This window comes from Arvicanthis niloticus, chromosome 4 (assembly GCF_011762505.2).
Source record: "Arvicanthis niloticus isolate mArvNil1 chromosome 4, mArvNil1.pat.X, whole genome shotgun sequence".
Lineage (NCBI taxonomy): Eukaryota > Metazoa > Chordata > Mammalia > Rodentia > Muridae > Arvicanthis > Arvicanthis niloticus.
Window position 1 is genome coordinate 93,311,223 of NC_047661.1, and position 22,492 is coordinate 93,333,714.

Genomic DNA, 22,492 nt, shown 5'->3' on the forward strand with positions numbered 1-22,492 from the left:
CCCTTTGATTCAGTGTGTTCGGCATGTTACATCCATCTGCAGTTTTGGTATGGAATTCTCTCTACCCAAGATGATAAAAATAAATCCTGGTGTCACCCCACAATACAGAGAGGCTGTAAATTTTGAATGGCAGGTATAAAATGACTGTATGATACAATATCAAGATTTTAAAAAGAACCCAAAATTATATGAACATATTTACAGAAGCTCTATAATGTCCAAGTGCTGCTTAAAGTGGTGAAAATTCATAAGCAACAAAAATAACCACCAATGAATGCATGATTATCTTTATATTCGTTAACATGAAATACAATATATTGGCTTAAGAGGACATTAATAAAGTTGATAATATGAAGATAGTACATTTATAATATAATGCATTCGAAAATGAAAGAAAAACATTAAAACTACAATATTGCTTATATTTTCATGTAAGTGCTGGGATTTTGGTCACATTGTCTCCTCAAGCTGCCCTCTCCCCACGATCCATTCTTCAGTTTCCACTTATAACCCAGCCTTAATTTAGATTTCATGTCCAATCTAAGCATAAATGAATTTATCTGTCTACATAAACTCTAGGATCCACAAATGAGAGAAAACATAAAATGTGTCTTTCTGAACCTTATTTATTTTGTCTAATATGATGATCCTCCTATTACACCATGTAGGCATTGCTGTGGAAAACTGTCTTAGAGATCTTTCAGTACATAAACACAAAACATTTTATGTTTTCTCTCATTTGTGGATCCTAGAGTTCATGTAGACAGATAAAATCATTTATGCATAGATTGGACATGAAAAACAAATTAAGGTTGGGTTATAAGTGGAAACTGGAGAATGGATCATGGAGACAGGGCAGCTTAAGGAGACATACACAGTTGTGTATGTGTGATATACTATAGCTTTATTTTTAATATTTCAGGGAACATCCATATTGATTTCAACACAGGGAAGACTATTTTATGTTCTCACCAATAGCATATAAGGTAAGGGTCTTCCTTCCTTGTATAGTTTCCTAAATGTATTATTATATATTTCCTTAAGATAGCCATTAGAAATGGGTGTGGTAGAATCTCAGCACTGTTTTAACATGTAACATCTTGATAGATAATTGAACATGTACAGGTGTTTATTGGCCATTAGTTTTTTATAGACTTAGAAATATGGACTTATTTTCATTTTTCCTTTCTATTATTTGTTAGCCTAGCTAAGTATTTTTCACCCCTATACTTTTCAAAGAATCATCACTTTGTTTCATTGATTCTTCTTTTTCTTTTCATGTTATTGACTTCTGCCTTGACCTTTATTGTTTCTTTCCATCTACTTATTTGTATTTTAATTTTTCCGTGTTTTTGCAACATCCTGAAGTGTTTCATTTCATTATTTGACCTCCCTGATTTTTTAATGCAGCTGTTAATAGTTATGAAGTTGCTTTTTGAAAGTGTGAAACACATCCCATTGGATCTGTTATATTATGTTCATATGTTTATTTGACTCTAGAAGCTTCTTAACTTCATTCCTCATTCATTTTTTAATGGGCAGGTGGAGGGTGTGTGCATGCCATATCATACATGTGAAGTCAGAGAAAACTTGGCAGGTTCATTATTTTATGTGTTAGTTTATTTATTATCATCAACTTCTTTCTATTATAGTACATCTCCTTTTTCTTTACCACTTTGTTATCAAAACCAACACTAGAACCTCAAAACAAAAAATATTTATAGAGAAAAAAGAATACATATCTAGAAGTGAAGGAATCATGATATAATTTAATTCCTATTCTTGACTAGGCTTTGAAATCAGTATCTATTACAGATGTGATCAAAGGGTTGACCTATTGTAACTTACATTGAATCATTTGATGGCCCAACATCAGCAGCTCCTTCAGAACATGCTTTATATACCCACAAGCTTTCTTAATGGTGTCATGCTGTATCATATGAACCTACTGACCACAAGAATTGACTATACTAGTACCAAACAAAGGACACCCAGATACTAGCTCTGCTTAGCTAACCATATACTCTCAAGAGGATTCGAATTACAATCACAGAAAAACTTACCAGATAATGGTACCCTAACATGATTTTACAGAAATTATAAAAGTGAATTCACTTCCTGGCTTTTTGATCCTAAATTCTACTGTATTGAAATATGTCAGACTTGTCTTGGGTTATGTCTCAGGGTTTTATTGCTGTGAAGAGATGTCATAACTAAGGTAATTCTTATTAAATCAATTTAATTGGCTCTAGCTTAGAGTTTCAGAAGTTGAGTCCATAATCATCATGGTGAGAAGCATTGTAGAGTCCAGGCAGACATGGTGCTAGAGAAAGTGCTAAAAATCCTACCTCTGGATCTGCATCCAGCAAGGAGAAAACTGTGGCTGAATTTAGCTTGAGCATAGGAGACCTCAAAGCCTGCTCTCACAGTGGCACACTTTCTTCAAAAAAGCAACAAGGGAACACCCCCTAATAGTGACACTTCTTGTGGGGCAAGCATTCAAACACCTGAGTCTTTTGGGGTCATTCCTGTTAAAACCAACACAGGTGATAACAGTTCTCCATGTCTCATAATGAAATCTCCTATTCTGCTAGTGTGAAACTCTGATTACTATTCACAGCCAAAGGAAACCACACTGAAATCAAAATCTTTCTATTTGGTGTCAAAAATGGTACAAACTTATTTTAAAAGAAAAGAAAACTCCAGAGGAGTAAGCAGTAAACAATAAGCAAGTAGAAATTCAAATCAACTCAAATATTAACTGACATGGGAGAAATCACTAGAAAACCTACTGTTCATTCAAATCCTTAGACATGACCTAAACTTCTCTGGTCTTTCCACATTATTCATCAAGGTTCTAAGAACATAGTGGTATCTCAATAAATATTAATTATTATTATTGAACTTCAATACTCTGAACCTCTTCGATTTTTTTCCTTTTATCTCTGCTTGCATATTTCTCTAGAGCAGATGGGGTATGTTTTTGATAGTTTTTTACAATACAAAATCTTAACACAAAACCCCTCTAGTACCACATAATAGTTATTATCTAAGTCATTTTCATCCTGCTAGATTATGTTGCCTGCCAAGCAGACCAATGCCACAAAGAAATGAGTTATATATCAGGTTTAAATTATTGGGAAAAGTTAACTTTTAAGAGGATCAACAAAATTCTTTAAATGTAAAGACTAAAAAGGCCCTAATAATCAATTGCTCCCTTTGAATCTGCAACAGTCATTACAGAAAGCCACAGTCTATTTTCCAAGTGAGAAAAAAGCAGTCACGCCATAGCTTCAGCAGAATGACAAAAATGCAATGCCAGAGGCTATTTATCTTAAAGATTCTGAGTACTACTGAGCAGTCAATAAAATACAAATGCAAATTATCTTGAGTTTCAGTCTGAAACATGTCAATAAAATTTGGCTGACTGAATGTTATTTCTTATCATCCACATGTTAAAATGTAAAAACATACAATGGAAAAGATAATACTGAACACTTCGTGTAATCTAGACACGAATCAGTTCCCTTGAGCATCAGAAGTCTTCATTGGCTCCAGTATTTCCAGGGTTTCCAGTTTGACATTATCCACAGAACACCATGGTTTTCCTTAGATAACCAAAAAGAAAAAAAAAAAACAGTTGTGACCCTGTGACCCTGTGCACAGAAAATTTACATACTGTACCAAAAAATACTAAAAATGAAAACATTCTAGCATAGAAATTTTTCCTTTGTTTCTGAAAGCTTATTTTATCATACACTGTGAATTCAAAAACTGCAAGTATTTTAAGTGAAAATAAAGCTAAATCAATGTACTCTACATGGAGTTTTATACTGCCTCTCTACAGCTTTGTGTGTGTTTATGTCGACATATGCACATTTTTATATGTGTGTACACATGTAGGTGTGTGTGGAGACCACATATTGGCATTAGGTATTTTTCTCTATTTTATATTTGAGACACAGCTTTTTATTGAACCTGGAGCTCACTGATTTGGTAACCTAGCTGCCAAGCAGATCTCCTAGCTCTGCCACCCCAGTTCTGGTTTTACAGGCATGCATTGGTGCTCCCAGATTTTACATGTGACCCAAACTCAGGTCCTCATGCATGTTCAACAAGCACTTGATCAACTGAGACATCTCCCCAGCCCCTCCATGCATTTTTGGCAGAACTGATGAGTACAACGAATGGATAATCCTAGGACATATAGAGCTTTAGAGACTTCAAAATTTGAAATTGCTTCCATAGAGCACAGTGGGTAAAAATAAGCTTCATATATGCCAATTAAACCATCAACAAAATATATTTGAAAATCCCTGGAGAAGAGAGGCTACATAAATTCCAAGAATGATTAGCATTCAAGATTAGTACAGTGAGAAGATTTTGAAGCTGTCTTTAATTAATTTTTTGCTGATATAGAGAGGGAATCCTATTTGCCTTAAAGAAAAACCAAAGTAAAGAGAAGCTATATTTAGATTAAAAGTAGAGTAGCTAGAGCTTGCTTCAGCAAATTTTAAAGACTTTGTCTACTTTCCATCAATAACCCCTAAAGTGTCATATTCTTGTTAGCTTCCCAAGCAAAAGCAAGAAATACTCTATTAAAATTTTTATAGCTGAGTAAACCAAGTCCCAAAGCACAATAAAAAATACAGTAAAAAGAACAATAAGTTTTCACACTGTTACTTTATAAAATAAGTTTATTTCTGGTTTTTTGGCTTTTTTTTTTCCACTGAAAAGAAAAGTGAATTTTGACCAGAATTGACCCAAATTAGGCTTTAAATCTTTCTCTATTCAAACTACCCACTACTTCATGAATTCCTTTCAATAAAATATATTCATAATTCTCCTATAAATTAAGACCTGGGGGCTGGAGAGATGGTTCACTACGTATGATCATTTATTGCTCTTATAGAGGCCTAGGGTTTGATTCTTCGTACCTACATTAGGCAATTCATAACTGCCTGTATCTCTAGTTCTAGGAGCTGTTAAGTAAAATATCTACTGTTAAAGAACATCATCAAATTTTAAGTACCATTTGACAGAATGTTACACAGAATTTAAACAGTGATAGAAAACACATTCAGCTTAAGAAGCATTCACTAATTCACTAATTCAGCTAAAACATTCACTTTGGAATCAAGAGAACTCAGCTCCTAGATTACCTAAATGGCAATACATAGAAAAGTCTGATCCCAGGGAACCTCTTGACCCCTGACTGATCTTTAGAAATAGATAAGAAAAGGTTAAGAAAACATGAGATATTACCAAAGTGCTAACTCCCGGAGAAGAGCATCATTGTAATTGTTTTCATCAGGTAATGCTGAGCTTACTCTTACTGTGGCACAGGTACTACCATAACCTTAAGAGAGATGGAGAAGTTACTCAGAGCATATAAAACAAAATCAGCATACTTAGAAGGCTTTCAATTATTGTCCTAATGTGGGACTTTCCATTCATGAGATTGGTTGAAACTTGGTTAGTTCTCCACTAGCCATGTCAAAGTTCCCTTAAAACAACTTCAGAAAGATGAGGTTTATTTTGGTCATAGATGAAATGGGGATGTCATGACAGCAGGAGCTCCAAAGAGCTGGTTGCATTGCATCCACAGTCAGGAGGAGGCAGAGAAGGAGCAACGCTAGTGCTCAGCTGGCCTTCTCCTTTTATTCCCATCCAGGACACCAACCCAACTGTACATGCTTCACAAGTTTTGTGGGTCTTCCCACTCCAATTAATTTAATTTAGATAATCCCTCACAGGCATGACCAGAGGCCGATTGTCTCCTAGGTGATTCTAGACTCTATCAAGTTGACAAGATTAATCATGATAAGAATAATCACATATATGTATATCATTGTCATAGCAACTTCAAACACTCTTGAGAAGGAAGTGGTCATTAGAAGCTATGAGTTGAGAAGTTAAGTAATTCTGCATCGTTTAAGCTATTTTCTAGAGAATATTAGCAAACCGTAAAGTTTCTTAAAATTTTGATGTCCTAGGAAGAGTTTCCTGGAAAGTGGTAATCAGGTGGGAGTAAAAAAGCTTTATCTTAGAAAGCATGCCGTGCAGGTGCAGAATCATCTCTCAAGTTCCATGGAAGCAAAGATCATAGAATATTACCCAAATGAACACACCATTGAAATTAAAACTAACTTCTGTTAATAATTGTACCCAGATCACAAATATAAGCTGAGAAACTGTTCTGGCCTGGATCTGAGATATGCCCTAAAGACTTGACAACCGATGAGATTTGAAGTGACCTTGGAAGTCCTGAGGACTAATTCTTTTATCAATTCATAATTTAATGGGGCCTTTGAAAGGTGGTAGGAAATAAAAGTTAGTGGTTAATCACATGCCTTTGAATTGTTCTTTGCCTCTGATCTCTTCCTAATTCTCTTCTTTGACTCTTAGCTGTGATGAGATAGTTTTTCTCCACCATGCATTTCTTCCATGTTTTTGCCTTGTCATAAGAAAAAAGAGATTGACTCAGTCAACCACAGCTCCGAGTAAATCGTTCCTTCTCCAGTTAATCCTTTCAGATATCTGCCACAGCAATGGAAATCTGAACTAAAACACATGTTCCCAAGGGGCCTGGTGAAAATAGATAACCTGTCTATAACAATATTTCATATTTCCTAGGTACATTATATACGTTATTTCTCTGTTCCAAACAAAAAAACCACAACTTCCAAAGAATCAATTTTGCTCCATTGATGACTTAGACTTGCAATATCTTTCAGTACATTGAAACTTAACACACCCCCATGCTTTAATCAGACACTGCAGTAAAAAAAAAAATTTGAGAATCTGTTCTTTTTTCTTAGATTCACTTTCCAAAGATCACCATAAATATCATATACAGTAAAATCCTAGCTGTGATACTTAAGAACTAAGTGAAAGCATGTTATTTAACAAGATTCTACTTAAATTTTCTCATCACTAAAATGGAAATAATAGTCACTACATAGAAGGCTATTGTAAGGATAAAATAGACATAAACTAACAAAAACAAAGTAATTTGAGGAATGCTAAAGCAAAGGGTTGGAAAACTACATCCTAGGTCCATTTTTGATTTTGTACAATGTCTTATTCTAGCTGATACATAAAACTTATATTTATTTATGAGGAATCCATTGTTTCAATATATATGTTGGCTTACATAATGTTTAATATATGTATATATGTATATACATATATATGTATATGTATATACATATATATATATTAGTTTACATAGGGTGAGTGTATCTGTGTTCTCATTGTTCATTTCTTGGTGGTAATAAATCTAAATAATCAACCCTGAAAGCATATGGACAAGTAATACTATACAGACTGAACAGATGATCTTTAGTAATATATATGCATATATATTTACATATAGGTATACAATAGCAATTAATGAAAAAATAGGCCAAATTTTAAAGAGAGCAAAAAAAGTTATAGAGTAGGGTCTGGAGGGAAGAAAGGGAAGGGAAAATGTTGTAATTATATTATAATCTCAAATTTTTAAAAAATGCAAACTAATAATAGAAAATAATTTTAGAAGTATAGTAGTTAATGTATACATCACACTTTTCCCAAGTCCAGATGTGCAATGCACAGAGAGTAAAGGACTACATAGCTTTGCAGTGGAACCATAAGCAAGCTTAACCCAGTGAATTTTTATACCAGGGTGGTTCCATAGGTCTCAGGCTCTAGACTCAGTCTAGTACCAGGTCAAGACTTATAGCCCAACAAACTATAAGAATTAAAATGTAATGCATAGGAATTAAATAAGCTGTGCATGTAAAAAAAAAAAAAGCTATGCGCAGAAACTGATGAACTGAGAAAGGAAATTGGGGAACAGACGTTAATAGAAATACATGTCATGGATTGGGAGAACTTATAGTCTTAAAACCCCCATACAACCAAAAGGGACTAACATGTTCACAACACTTTTCATATGTATAAAGACAATGACAATCATAAAATTTATGTGGAACCATAAAGTGTTTGAACTAGACAAAACAACTTGAATAACAAAACAAAACTAGAGTCAGCAAAATACCTCATCATGGAATGTAATACAAAAGTGTACCAATCTGAACAGAATGATACAGGAACAATGGAGGAGAATGTATTATAAGAATAAATGTATGCATCCATTGTCAATTGGTCCTCAACAAACTGTCAAGAATACATAAGAGGGACACATGTCTCTTGAATAAGTAATTTTGAGAATGATAGATATAAATAGAGCTAGAACTTGAAGCTTTACTTCATAGCATGGACAAAAAGCATTCAACAGTATATTTAAAAGCATGATATTAACTGTCTAAGTAAGTAGAAAAAGAAATAGAAAAAAGATTATTGACATTGATCTGGGCAATGGTATTTCTATTTTCTTTCAAACCACAGGAAATAAAAGCAATAGAAACAAACTGGATTTTATCAAACTAAAAATATACACAGAAAATAATAGAGTGGAGAAACAGCCTTAGAAATAGAAAAAATAGATATGATGAAGAATTCCATACTGAAATGTATAATAAATCATCTGTAAAAAGGAAAAGTAACCACTAAAAATTCAGAAGGGTAATTGACCAGATTGTCCTCAAAACAAACATATCATTACACAATACGTATATGAAAAAACAAACATTTTGCTTTACCAACAACCAGGATTGCAGATCAAATTAGACTCAATTATTACCTACTGCTTTTTTTTTCAATCTTGATCATTTGATTTTACCAATGAAGACCTGGGAGACAGATGCTGGGGTGAAAGTCTGCTAGTTCAGAAAGACAGAAAGCACCCAGATGACCTTCCTCCTCAGTCAAAAGGAAGTTCTCCTTCATGCTGCCTTCTCAAAAAAAAACAAAAAACAAAAAAAAAACCAAAACAAAACAAAAAAAAAAAAAAACCCTACAAACTGAATGTCCGAATGTCCTTCTCTTCTCCTTCCTGTTCATCTCTCTTTCTATCCTCCTGACTTCCTCTTACGTAATATGTTTTTTTTTCCTATGTTCACTCACTATCAACTGGTTGCTTCCTCCACCTCTTGACTTATGGCTGACTTTATAAATCCTATTTAAAATACCAGAAAGCTTTTGGATTAAAGGTGTGTGCTAGGGCTGAATCATGTCACAACTAGAACTAATAAACAATACAATCTCGGAGTTCACAGTGTGATCAAATATCCCACAACAATCACCTCTTAGAAGGCCTACTGCCTGCTCCCCTTCCCCCCAAAAAAAGAAAGGAGAAGAGAGTAGAGACAGAATGAGGGGAAGGGAATCCCTAAAGACTGTCCAATAGAATATAATTTGATCCAGCTATCATATAAAACAGTCTGCAGATTCTTCAAAGGAGTGAAAATAGAGCTGTCATCTGTTTCAGCTATTCCATTTCTGGTCACACAAACAAAGAAAATGCAGTAAGCATTTTCAAAACATATCTGCATTCCCATCTTCCTTGATACATTATTCAATGGATATGTAAATATAAATGAAAAAGAAAATGTGACCCATTTATAGACATATATAAGAATATTATTCAGTCTTAATAGGAATCCAGCCATTTTCCATAACATGGATAAACACTGATTCTATCATATTGAAATAGCCAGACACAATAATGTCATGCTGCATAATCTCACATGCAGAATTTTAAAAAATGGAACTCATAAAATCATAGAGTAGAATGGCAGCTACTTTGGGTTAGGAAGTTAGAGAAAAATGGATATACTAACCAAAGCCCACAAAGTCTCAGTGGTCAAACAGGATGATAAATCCTAGAGTCTCCAGCATAGTGACCCGTAGCTAATATTATTTTTCATGATATAATCAATACTTGTTAGAGATCTTAGATATTCTTAATAAAACCATGATGTGATGAAACTACTAATTAGTTTTGTTGTGACAGTTTTTTGACAATACATATGAATAGAATATTTTATATAGTATAAACATCATATATCAATTATGCCTCCATAAAGCTGCAAAAGGAGCCCAAAGCTAAATCATCCTGTTTAAAACAGTATGAAGCTTTAATAATGAAAGTAAAAGAAATGTGTGTTTATTCTAGTGCAAACAATTTATTGTATAATTGTTCAGATGAAACTGTATGTGTAATATCTAAATATTTACCTTACTCCAATTTTAGAAATTCCATGAATACATGATTAAATTATTATGTATAAATGCATAAGTAGTGACTTTTGTATACTTCATCTTTTCCTGTCTGTTGGTCTTTTCTGGAATTATGCTTCCCCACAAAGCCTTCCTCCAGTACAAATAAATAGAATATTCACACCACCAATAAGGTTTGTATATTTATCTTATGGTAAAAGATATGAGGAACCCTTCATAGCCTGGTTGGTGCTAAACTACAAGACTCCAAAGAACACTCCAAATGTTTCCCTGGAGTGGGCCTAAATTGTCTTTTGAAGGATGAGTGACTGAAAGAAGTGGAGGTTTACAGACAAAAAACATTGTATGCAAGCATATGCAAGATAGATAGATGTAGAGCAATCTCCTCCTGAAAATTTTCCAAGACTCATCAAATAGCAGAGCAGTGGGCCCTACTCATCTGTGTAACCACTACACAGTCCCTTTCAACCCAGATCCAACTTCAATGCAGTAAGCACTTCTGATGGATGAAAATGAATATGTGTTTTCTTTGAAAAGATGTTTTTCCATTTCCTTCCTCATCTCCTTAATCATTTTTTGTTTATCAGTTGAATCCCATCACTGAGTTCTCTTATCTCTTTGGGCTCTGTTTCAGCTGTCATTGTGTAAGTGGGAGCCAATTGCAAACCAGACCCAAGGTCAATTCTACATTAAAATTCTGGCATTCAGCACTTATGGATTTAGAAGAATAAATGCTAAGCCTTTTAAAGAGCTGAAAAGCTGGCTTCAAACTTAAACCTCACCATAAACACTGTTTTATTTTTCTTTCTTTTTGCTGTATTTTGTTGTGAGTATATAAATACCTTAAGAGCAACTTTATAAGAAATTGGGGAATTGAGAGGAAAAATAAGAATAATTTAGAACTCTCCATAAGAACAAAACTAAACCATACCTTTAACACATGGGGAGAAACGCCTAAAAGTGAAAAATGTATGGCTTCTTCTCTTATTCCTATTGATTCCTAAGAGCTTCTTCATTAGCCAAATATAAATATAAATGTAAATAAATCTTTCCTCTCTAGACAGCCACATACTGTACATCATGGCAAAAAACTTTTGCATGCATGCTCAGAGATGCATTCACAGAGCCTGGCTCTCCACTAAGTATTCAGAGTGAAGGGATCCTTGTACTACAGAGTGTTCCCCTCTAGAGCTCAGATTAAGCACAGACCACACCCAAACACCAATTACAAATACAAAGAGGTTCTTTATTAAGCATTGCAAAGAGAGAAGATGGCTGAATGTGAATAGGGCAGAAACAGCAGGAAATAGCTTTCCAAGTGTTCGTTTTAAGAGGAAAAAGTGGGTGGTCTGTGTTAGGACATGTTGGTAAATTCTGATTAGGTATTTTAATTAAGTTAGTCAAAGTAATAAATGTTGATTGTTGAAAGTTGTCGTTTTGATAGTTGGACATTGGTGATCAGTCTCAGGAATGAGTCAGGTATAACAGTGCCCAAATAAGGGAATAAAACTTGATGGTTAACTTTAGGAATATAATTGTTTAGGAAGTGAGAGAGAGGGCAAAACCTGTTGGTGACATGTTTGTCATGCTCTGGCCTTTTAGAGCCCTTCACAGACCTATGAGACAGTATCAAGCTCAGGGTCATACTGTCTTTACATAGTTGATCTATGATCAAAGAGGTTGATAGTCTGCAGTCCCCTTGAGTAGCTACTAAAGAGGGCAATGTAGTCCCCTCCCCCATGAGTCCCCATCATTTATGGGGACTACACCACCCACCGAGACCCTATTTTCTTAACTGTTACTTGATTGCCTCATTATCTGAATGAGAAAATAACTACAACATACAATGGGAACGTCTGGTGTGTCGTCTTAGCTATTGTTTTCTCCTTTACCCATCCTGAATGTGACACTTACTCTTTCACTTTGGCACACTGAAGTTCATGCAGCAGTGACAGACTTTCACGTGCTGAATCAGTTCCTCTCTTGAAATGAAGATCCTCTCCTTGATGGAACTCTAGCCACTGTTTACTGAGACTTCTTGTGACTCTGCCTTAAAAACTGCAAATTCAGCACAAGTGATGTCCTCAGCCCCAGCTTCACCCTGAGGTTCCAGCCAGCACTGAAATTTTCCTTTTCAAGGACACAGTCCTAAAATGTCCCTAGTTCTTCTTTAGGGTGTCTGCCAGGGGCAGCTTAGTACAGCTAGGAAATCTTCATTCTAGAGAATTCGGTGGAGGCACCCTAATATTCCCTTAAGACAGAAATTTTTATTATTTCTTTTTTCCCCTTTAAGGTACAACTATGTTTTCTGCCACTTAGAACTTGTACCTTAAAGACCCAAATAATGTTTCTTTTAAAAACATGCAGGAAAATGATCATCTACTTCATTTACTTCCCAGCCCATTAGTTGGGTTAAACTTTGCTCCAAAACTATGGCTTCATTTATTCTGATAATTCACTAATTAAAATTTTAAATTCTGAGCCCTGATAGAAATCCTACTTGTTTTCCTCTCCTCTTCCTCATTCCTCTTTTTCAATGCCCATGTCTGGCTGGTGAGGTGGATGGCGCAGCAGATAAAAGCACTTGCTTTCAAGCCTGATAACTTAGTTCAATCCATGAGATCCATGTAACGGAAAGAACTGACTCCTGCAAGCTGTCCTCTGACCTGCTTGCCCAGCATAGAAGGGCACACACACGAGAGAGAGACAGAGAGAGAGAGAGAGAGAGAGAGAGAGAGAGAGAGAGAGAGAGAGAGAAATTTAGAAAATAAACATTCTTTTAAATTGCCTACCACATTTGTGTTTACTCATCCTCTATAATGCAATTTAGGAGACGCAGCGCATACCACTGAAAAACATGCTGCTTTGCAGGAGAACTGTTTTGAACTAAAGGTAATTGAAGAGTTAAATCATTATAAATCTCTCTGCCTCATCCACTTATCTAAAGGGAGAACACTCACTGGTAAGCATGTCTCCACTTCCTTCTTTACCAGGGATGATACAAGTTAATAAGCATAGAACATTCTAGAGCTCCATCATGTCAGACAGAGAGAATAAACTCCACTGTAAACTGTTTACTAGCTTTTATCTACCATTACTTTCCCCATATGTTACCTTCTGACCGGTGACTATCCTAGAAACACAAAGTCCTTTGACTTTGTCTTATAGTTTTCTAAAACATTATTGTTCTTTACAAAAATAAAATGAATATTCACACCTGTTGTGGGCCGACTTTTAGCAGAAAGCGGCTATCAGCTTTGCAGCCATCTTGAGCCATATACCCTGACATGAGATTTGGATTACAATAGCCTACAACAACTGAGCACACTCCGATAATCTTGGTTTAGATACCTTAAGATTAAAGGTGTGTGAGATTAAAGGTGTGTGAGATTAAAGGTGTGTGACTTAAGAGTATGACTTAGAAGTATAGAGATCAAAGTTAGAGACAAGACCTAAGGGCATGATTAAAGGAAGTGAGACATATAAAAGGCAGAGACTAAACAGATCAGAATCAGACTATAGAGAGAGAATCAGACACATCAGACATTAGGTAGAGTCTTCCCTCACCCTCGCTCTTGCTGAACCCCAACCCGCAGACCGGAGCGGCAGCTTGGGCTGGGATACAGTGGCCGCCCAAACATGGGTCAGCCCGGGCCTCAACATTTTGCCTGGGCTGCAACATTATTTTGGCCTCCCCAACATGGGGCTAGTGTGGACCCCAACATTATTTTGGCGCCCGAACAGGGACTCAATCTTGGGCCCCAACACACACCTGTGAAGTCAGAGGCCAACCTGCCAGAGGCACTGGATTCCCAAGATCTAAGGCAGGCAGTCACAAGTGGCAGTAAGAACTTACCTCACTGAACCCTGTTGCTGGCCCCATGTTCTTTTTAAATGATGCCATAGGACCCAGAGTTCTAAACCCCTGTCACATCTACTCCTGCTGTTTTAAGAAAGTTCCACAGAGTAACTTATAAAGAGCAGAAATGTATTCTTTCATAGTTATAGAGACTGAAAAAAAATCTACAATCAATGTATTGACAAAGGACATGTGTAGACTTACATTTTTCAAAATCTACTTTTAATAAGGGTTCTCAGATGCTTTAACCTCCCTTCTAGCCCACCACCTACCAGAGGTAGTAGAAAGAAAAGGTTGATAGAGCAAAGGAGGATGTGGACCTGTTTAGAAATAGTTCTTTGAAATATATCCAATCTGCATCATCAGGATATCAGCAGTTCAGTTCCCATAAATCAGCAGGTGCAACCTGATCAATTCCCAAACACCATTTATGACTTAGCAATGGTGGATTGATCCAGAAGAAACCACAAGGCTCTGTCAATCTGCCCCAGTCCACAGAAGTTCGAAGAATCCACTAGAACATCACCAGAAGTTTTTTGGTGAGTTTCTATGAAGTCATGACAAACAATGATCAGCAAAGAGTCACAAAGCAAACGAATACCACAAGATACTGTCAATGAAGACCAGCATAAGCAAAGCCCAACAATGACCAGCAAGGAATGGTAAGGCTCACGAATACCACATAGCCTTGTCTGTTGGGTTATATTTATACCCTTTCCAAACATCACATGTTTTTCCAAGTGTCTGCTCTAGCAAAACAACACGTCCTACTTCCAGGCTGCTTCCAGAAAAACACCATGTGTCTGTTCTCAGCCAAACATCCTCTCAAGTGTCCTCTTCAGCAAAAACATTCTCTTGTAAGATAATTTCCAGAAAAAATCAAATGACACAACTGAGTTTCAAAAAAAAAAAGAAATTTCCACTTCATATTCCTCTTCCTGTTTAAAAAATTGTCTATTTCTCTAACATTATCAATTTACACACAATAGAAACAACTATAATAACCATAAAACTAGAACCTTACATCACACTTTAAACAGTTTATGTATAAGATAGTTAAACAACATTCTTACAAAAGAACTTTAATTTCTATCAGTATATAGAAATTAAACAAAACAACCTTAAATTTCTATCATTATACAATAATTAGGTAAAACAGCCTTAAATTTCTATCACTATACAATAATTGAGCAATACAACCTACCACCCTAGATGATAACAACCATAACATATCAAATGACCAAAACCATGTAGTCCAACTTAAGGGATTGGGAAGACAGTCTTCTTATATAATTGCTTCCTGCTGAATTGGGGCAAAGAAGTCATGTTTGTGGCCTAAAGAAAAAAAATAGTTTTTTAAAAAGCTAGCTGTAGCATTTTTGTCCAGGTTCTATATTACCTAGTCTTAGTTTATCTGTCCAGTCTACGTGTTTTCTGTCCAGTCTATGTGTTGTCTGCCCAGTCTCTGTGTTGTCTGTCAAGTCTCTGTGTGATTGATCATTTCGGCTGGCCATTTTGAAGTAGATTGTATGCATATTTTGGAGAAATCAGTTACTCAGACAGTCTGTCAGAGTGAATCACCTGGGCTGTTTGCTTTTTGAAGACATCCATGTCTCAGCTCATTAAAAGCTCTTCCTGGTCAGATTTAATTTTTATGAGTTTTGTTGGAATATTTTTTATTCCCTGTAGATACATTAACACCACAACATCTCCTTCTTAAAACTATTGCAGGTTTCCATTTTAATGTCAACGTATCCTTATAGTATATTGGGTGGGTTAGTTTCTCAGTTTTTTCAATAACCCTGTGTCTCTTAGCTACCGTTTTTCCTTTTTCACCAACATTAAGAAAATTAAGAGTTAACAAAGCATTATTTAGTCTGTTCTTGGGCATTTTACTCTCACTTTTTGTTTAATAATAATCTCATTTAAGGTACAATTGGTTCTTTCTATAACTCTTATCCTGTGGGATTGTGTGGTATACCAGTAACATGCTTTACATTGTAATATGAAAAAAATTGTTTCATATTATTAGATACATATATGGAAGCATTATCAGTTTTAGTTTGTGCAGGTATCCCCATAATTGTCATTATTTCCAATAAATGTGTAATTACACAGTCAGCCTTTTCGGAACTTAAAGCAGTTGCCATTGAAACCCTGAATTTGAGTCAATGGTATGGTGTATATATTTTTGTTTTCTGAATTCTACGTAAAACAAGACATTTGCCTGCTAGGTATTATTCTTTTTGGTACCCCTAGGTTTACTAATAGCAGTCATATCTGCAGAATGAGAAGTCTATGATTCCTATACAGCACCTTGACCCAAGAATCTTCCAGAGAGACTAAATATGAGGTGTCACAACATGGAAGATAGCAAAGGAAACAGAACCTACTGAATTCCCTCTAGTCCCTTCATAAATTTGCTTAATCTCATTCACCTAATCATCTCCCGAGGGTCATCACCACATCAATGACTAAATGTCAACATGTGTTTTGAAAGTCCAACATCAAATCCCTCTTTACCCACTGTGAGCTATTTGTCTTTCCAATCTCTTAAAAGCACACACTTCCCTCTCACAAATCTACCACCAGTGAAATTCTCACCACTACAACATAAGTGGGGACAAAGATGGAGCAGAGATGGGTTATTGGGGGCGGAGAGATAGGGGTGGGGAGGAATGGCCAGCCAATAACTGGCCCAACTTGAGACTCATCCTACGGGCAAAAACCAATTACTGATACTATTAATGATACTCTATTATGCTTGCAGGCAGAAGCATAGCATAACTGTTCTTTGAGAGAATCCACCCAGCAGCCAATGGAAACAGATAAAGCAGAGACCACAGCCAAATATTAGATGGAGCTCAGGGAGTCTTGTACAAGAGTTGGATGAAGCATTGAGGGACCCAAAGGGGAAAGGGACTCTGCGAGAAGACCAACAGAGTCAACTAACCTGAACCCATGGGGGGCTTCCAGAGACTGAGCCACCAACCAAAGAGTTAACATGGGCTGGACCTAGCATATGTAGCAGATATACAGCTTTGTCTTCTTGTGGGGCCCAACAACTGGAGCAGGGCTGTCCATGAATTTGTTTTCTTTCTGTGGATCCCATTTCCATAACTGGAATGCCTTGTCTGGACTCAGGGTGAGAGAATATGCCTAGTCCTACAGAGACTTGATGTGCCAGGATGGGGTAATACCCAGGGAGTCCTCCCTCTTCTTAGAGGTGAATGAGGGATAAGGGCTGGAGCCTTGTGAAGGGGGGCTGAGAGGAGAGAAGCTACAATCTGTACTTAAAGGGATTTAATTAATTAATTGATTAATTGGGAAAAAGAAAAAATATCTAGTAACTTATTTCCCCATCATAGAGACTAAATGAGTAGACATGGGTCAGTGACCCAAATTTATAAGGCTTCAAAGAATATTAGCCTGATCCCCTTGTCTATAGAAAAAGAATTGAAATAGATTCCTAATTTTTTATTTCCAATTTTGTTCTGAGATACACAGCATATTTAATCTTATCTTGTGTCTTTTCTTTGAGGAATAATTGGAACAAACGTTGAAATTCAATGCACAAATCAGGAATCAGAACCTTGGATTGCAATTCTGATAGAAACTAAAGTACCAGCAGCTCAGACTCTATAGCTAGAACAAAGATTGTCACACCAGTGTTATTCTGTTGTCATAGGCTCCAGATGCAATCAAATACCAGGCCAAATTAGTTGAAAAATTAATCAGGACTCTTATAAGCTCTTTAATCCTATAAGTCTGTTTTGTCTGGACGTAGATCAGTTTTACACTGTTAACATGCCACAGTATGTGGATGTTCTTGTTACTTGGCGATCACATTATCCAAAAGAGCTAGCTTTGTTTTCAGTTAATAAGATCACATCATAAAATGTCAAATGACTGATTTGAGGGATTCCAGGAGCAGATTCTTTATCTTTATAAAGCTCAGGAAATCCTATTATGCCAGTTTTGAAGTATATTAGATATTTAAGTAAGTGTTTTTGTTTTATTTTGTTTTTTGAGTTTTTTCCCTTTGTTTTCAAATTAGAGAAATCATGCACACATTTATTTCCTCTGTCTTTGGAGATTATAAATACCCAGAGGCACCTCATTTTTGCAGAGGATCTGCTGTCAAGAAGCAATGAAGTGCAAATAGAAGGCAATTGAACTTAGCAATTTGTTTACTCAGGAAGAAAACAGCTGGAAGAAAAAAAAGTATTTTAATAATTAGTCAGTCATGTTAGATAAAGGGCATTCTAGTGTGTGATCTAGCTTTGTAATAAGGAGACTGACACTTTATATGATGAAGGATTAACAATTAACCTTCTAACTTAGGGAGGGAAATGCAGAAAGAATGTTCAAGAAAGTAATGAAACAGGCTGCAGCTTTAAATTTTATTCATTAAATTTCCAGAGTTAAAATAATTATTTCTGAAAGTTTTACAAGATGACATGTTTTGAGAACATTCACAACCAAGAGGCTTCTTTTGGGCCAATACTGAGAGAGTTTATTTGGGAAGTTATAAACTAGCATAGTTATCATTGGAAACTGTCTTCAAAGCCTGGATCAGATGTTCAGTTCTGATAATCCTTCACTTTAATCTTTGTAATCTTTGTAATAAAGTAGTAAGGGAATGGAATTAATAAGGCTGGTGAGATTTCCCAGTGGTTTAGAATGTCTACTGCTTCATCAGAAAACACAAATTCTGCTACTATCACTCATCTTGAACAGCTCACAACCACTTGTAACTACAGTTCAACAGGGACTCTAAGCCTTTGGCCTTCACACTACACCCATGTGCATATGTCTACACACACACACACACACACACACACACACACACACACACACACAAACACTCACAAACAATTAAAAAGAAACATTTTTAAAGAAGAGAAGTAAGCTATTATGTAGTGAAGTGGAAATTTCTGGTTTCTTTGGAGACTTTGGAGTTGTGTTATGTGATGTTTTTCTGGAAGCTATCTTATGAGAGGATGTGTTGCTGAAACAGACACATGAGAGGATGGTTTGCTAAGGCAAACACACTTGAGATCATTGTGATGTTTGGAAAAAAGTATAAGTATAACCCAACAGACAGTGAATAACATTCTTGCATTGGTTCACCTTGCAACACATCAGTAGTCTTTGCTGATCTTTCTTTGTCATGACTTCATAGAGAGAAACATGCCAAAGAACTTCTGGTATTGGGCTGATTCTTGCATCTTCTGCATACTCATGCTAATTCGGCAGAACCTCTCAGTTTTTTCTGGATCAAGCTGCTGCTACTGATTCAAGTTTGGTGTTTGCCAGTTGGACTGGATTGCCACTACTGATTCATGTTTGATGTTTTAGACTGGACTGTTGATATGCTGACAATGCAAACTGGAATCACCCCATAGAACTACTTCTAGACAGGTCCATATTCCCCTTATCCTATTAACCGTCTTTCACCCCTACCTTTGGTTGATGAGCTAGAAGGTGGTTGAATTATTTTAGAACTCTTATTCAAATGGGTTTTGAAAAAATCTAAGATATAATGTAGCTCAATTATTAGCTACCTGCTGGTAGGGGATATAGAATCTACTGTAATTGGCAGTCTCCTAGGCTTTACTGCTGGTGGGGAGGGGCATATTGTCTTTAAACATAAAGTCCCCTCATCATTCACTTAGGCAAAACATTTCTTAAAAATACAAAAGACAGAGTCAAAGAAGAGACACACACACACACAGCATTAAAGTATGAGATAGTAGCTACAGCTTAGTGAGACTCTGAGCAATAGGATTTGAGAATAGTGACTTCTACACTCAAATCTTTGCCCTTTTTTGCACCTACTAACTAAGAAAAAACTTGACTCCTTTAGTTCAAAACAAACAAACAAAAAACAAACAAACAAAAAAAGCTTTTTAATTTCAGAAAAATTATCCCAGATTTCAGAAACTTTGCTTTTGTGGAGTAATTTCTCAGCAAGTAGATTGGCTTTCAAAGGCCTAAAAATCTAGAGAATACAAATAAATATAGCTTTTTATATTTTAGGACAGTCTTCACCAGTGTGGAAAGTAAAACCAAGACTATTAAGTAAGGTTGATTTTTGATACCTGAAGAGATGAATAAACAGGAAGGGAGCACAGAGACAAGAAAAGAACTAAGAATAGAGGTGCATGCCTGTAATTCTAGCCTACAGGGGCTCAAAACACAGGAGAACTGCAAATTCAAGATCACCCTGAGCTACATAGCAAATCCTCTTTTCAACAATAACAAAAAGAGATAAAGAACTCTGAAAATAAATCAAGATGCTCTGCTAAACATTCTAGAGTTTAGATATCAATTAAAGTAAAGCTCTCTCTCCATGATAGAGAGAGCTACTGAACCAAAATAATCCAGCACACGTGGTCCTGAAATGGTGGTCTACACTGTTAACATGTGATGGTCATGATTATTACCATTCATCCTGCTGTTGCAGTTTTTCCACTAGAGACTCAGCCCCAGATGAAGGAAAATATTTGGGAACTTCAAGTCTTCACAAGCCACATGACATGACTGCTGAATTGCTCATGGACCACCAACATCCAGACAAATAAGTCCAGGTAATGTGAACTTTCCTCTTTTTTTTCCTCTTTTTTCTTTCAATGTATATTTTTCTTCTTCTTTGACCCCTCAGATGTGAGTATAATGAGATTTTATCACAAGCTCTTTATTGTATTGTTACTTGTGCCAGAGAAATGGTGCACTACAGACTGTTGGCTTTGATGTAGACAATGAAACTTTCTAATAGATTGCCAATTGCTTTGACACAAAAGCTAGAGAGAATGTATCTCACCCGAAAGCCTTGTTCCCAATCTGTCTCCAACATCACAGCTGTCAAACTTGGCCCCTAAACTTTTCCTGCCCTTGATTAAAGGAGTGAGCCAAGGAAAGAGTCATAGTCTGCCAAGTTCAGTGGCCATAATCCTCAATATTGGTAATTACACCACAAATATATTGAGCTTTGTTGTTGAAGCTCGGGAAGTGCTACTTTGGGTTCTTCTAAATCAAAGTTGTTTCCAATCTTTCAAAGGCTCAAAAACTTAAATGTTCTCAAGCATCTCCTGCAGCTAAATTATCTTCTCTGTGATTTTGTCAGATCTTTCAAGGCAATTTGTACTGACGGTGGTCATCTGAGAAAATTTTAGGTGCTCACAGAAAATTTCTCTTACAGCTCATTTTTTCAGGAAGGGAATCAAACTTGATACATGTCTTTATGAGACGCAGTCTGAGGTCTCAGGTACTAATGGCCCTTAGTTCTGAAAATTCATCAGCATCAAGTGAGCTCACCTGCTTCTCTTCCTCCAAACCAGAAGAGGAATGAAGTCACCTTCCAGTGTTGCCAGCCATGTGAGTGACAAGCACATTGAAAGTCCCCATTTACTTAACAGATTTCTTCTATCTCTGGCAGCAAAATCCATTGTTCTTCACTTTCTTCTGTCAGATCCAAGTTAGAGATAAGTTCAGCACCTCTGTGTCTCATTTTATTTGGGAGTTTTCATCCTGAATAATAGAATGAATTTGCTCATGTTTCTATGTTCTATTAGTGAACTTATGACCTAACTTCTCAATCAATTTCAAAGTGTGTGTGATAGAATTCTGATTGTCCTGCTGCTGACGTAGCAATCTCACATATCAGTTCTCACAGTCTCTGAACAGAATTCAATAATTCAACACCTCTGTCACAAATGGCATCTATTCATTTACCCTGGTGGAACTATACCTCAGCTATCTAAGAGAGAAAAAAAGCAAGGATTATTCTGCTGAATTCTTTCCTAATCTCATGAAATCAAATACGTGTATACTCTATATCCACAGGATGGTCTTAAAACTCTCTTCCACTGGAAACTTCTTTAGAGTTTCAATGCCAATTATTGCAAGCCTCCTACAAAATCTATGTTTAAATTATTTTGAAATTTTCATGCTTCAATAAATCACACTGAAAATATTTCCTTTCCACATTGCTTTTTCCAGACATCACCACAATTGGAAAGTGATATGTTGAAATATATGGATCAAGATATTGTTTTAAGTATTAATCTCACCACAAAGTAATGTTTATTGTCATGCCAAAATAGCTTGTTATATATGCTAAGTGACAAACACTATTCTAAAAGAAGCCCTTTGACCTTGAGTTCAAAGATAAGACAGAGCCAGAACAACCACCTAAGTCAATACTGTACTGATTCATTTTTGTACAAAGTCATCACAACACAGTCGGCCATGAAAGAAGTATTCATACATTGTATTTGGAAGCCTGACACATTAGTATTATTAATATTAACTGTTATTGACATTAGTAGAAATATGAATAGAAGTATGAGTTGTTATTTATTGAATATTATCAGAAGCCAAATATTGTATTAAATGCTTTACATGCATCCTCCATGGCCTTTATAATTGAGTGTTTGAAGCAACATTACTTTTAATATGAGAAACCTCATTCCTATAGTAAAAGTATGCATGGTTTTCTAT

The 22,492-nt window shown here is 36.0% G+C and overlaps 1 long non-coding RNA gene across 1 annotated transcript in view; it reads left to right on the forward strand.

Moving 5' to 3' along the window:
* LOC143441901 (uncharacterized) overlaps positions 1-21,354 on the forward strand; it is a 107,328-nt gene extending 85,974 nt beyond the window's left edge. Inside the window, exons 2-4 of the long non-coding RNA XR_013109654.1 lie at positions 923-986; positions 20,457-20,580; positions 21,192-21,354. This is a non-coding gene — a long non-coding RNA (uncharacterized LOC143441901). The remainder of the gene's footprint in view (positions 1-922; positions 987-20,456; positions 20,581-21,191) is intronic.
* The last annotated feature ends 1,138 nt before the right edge of the window (positions 21,355-22,492 follow it).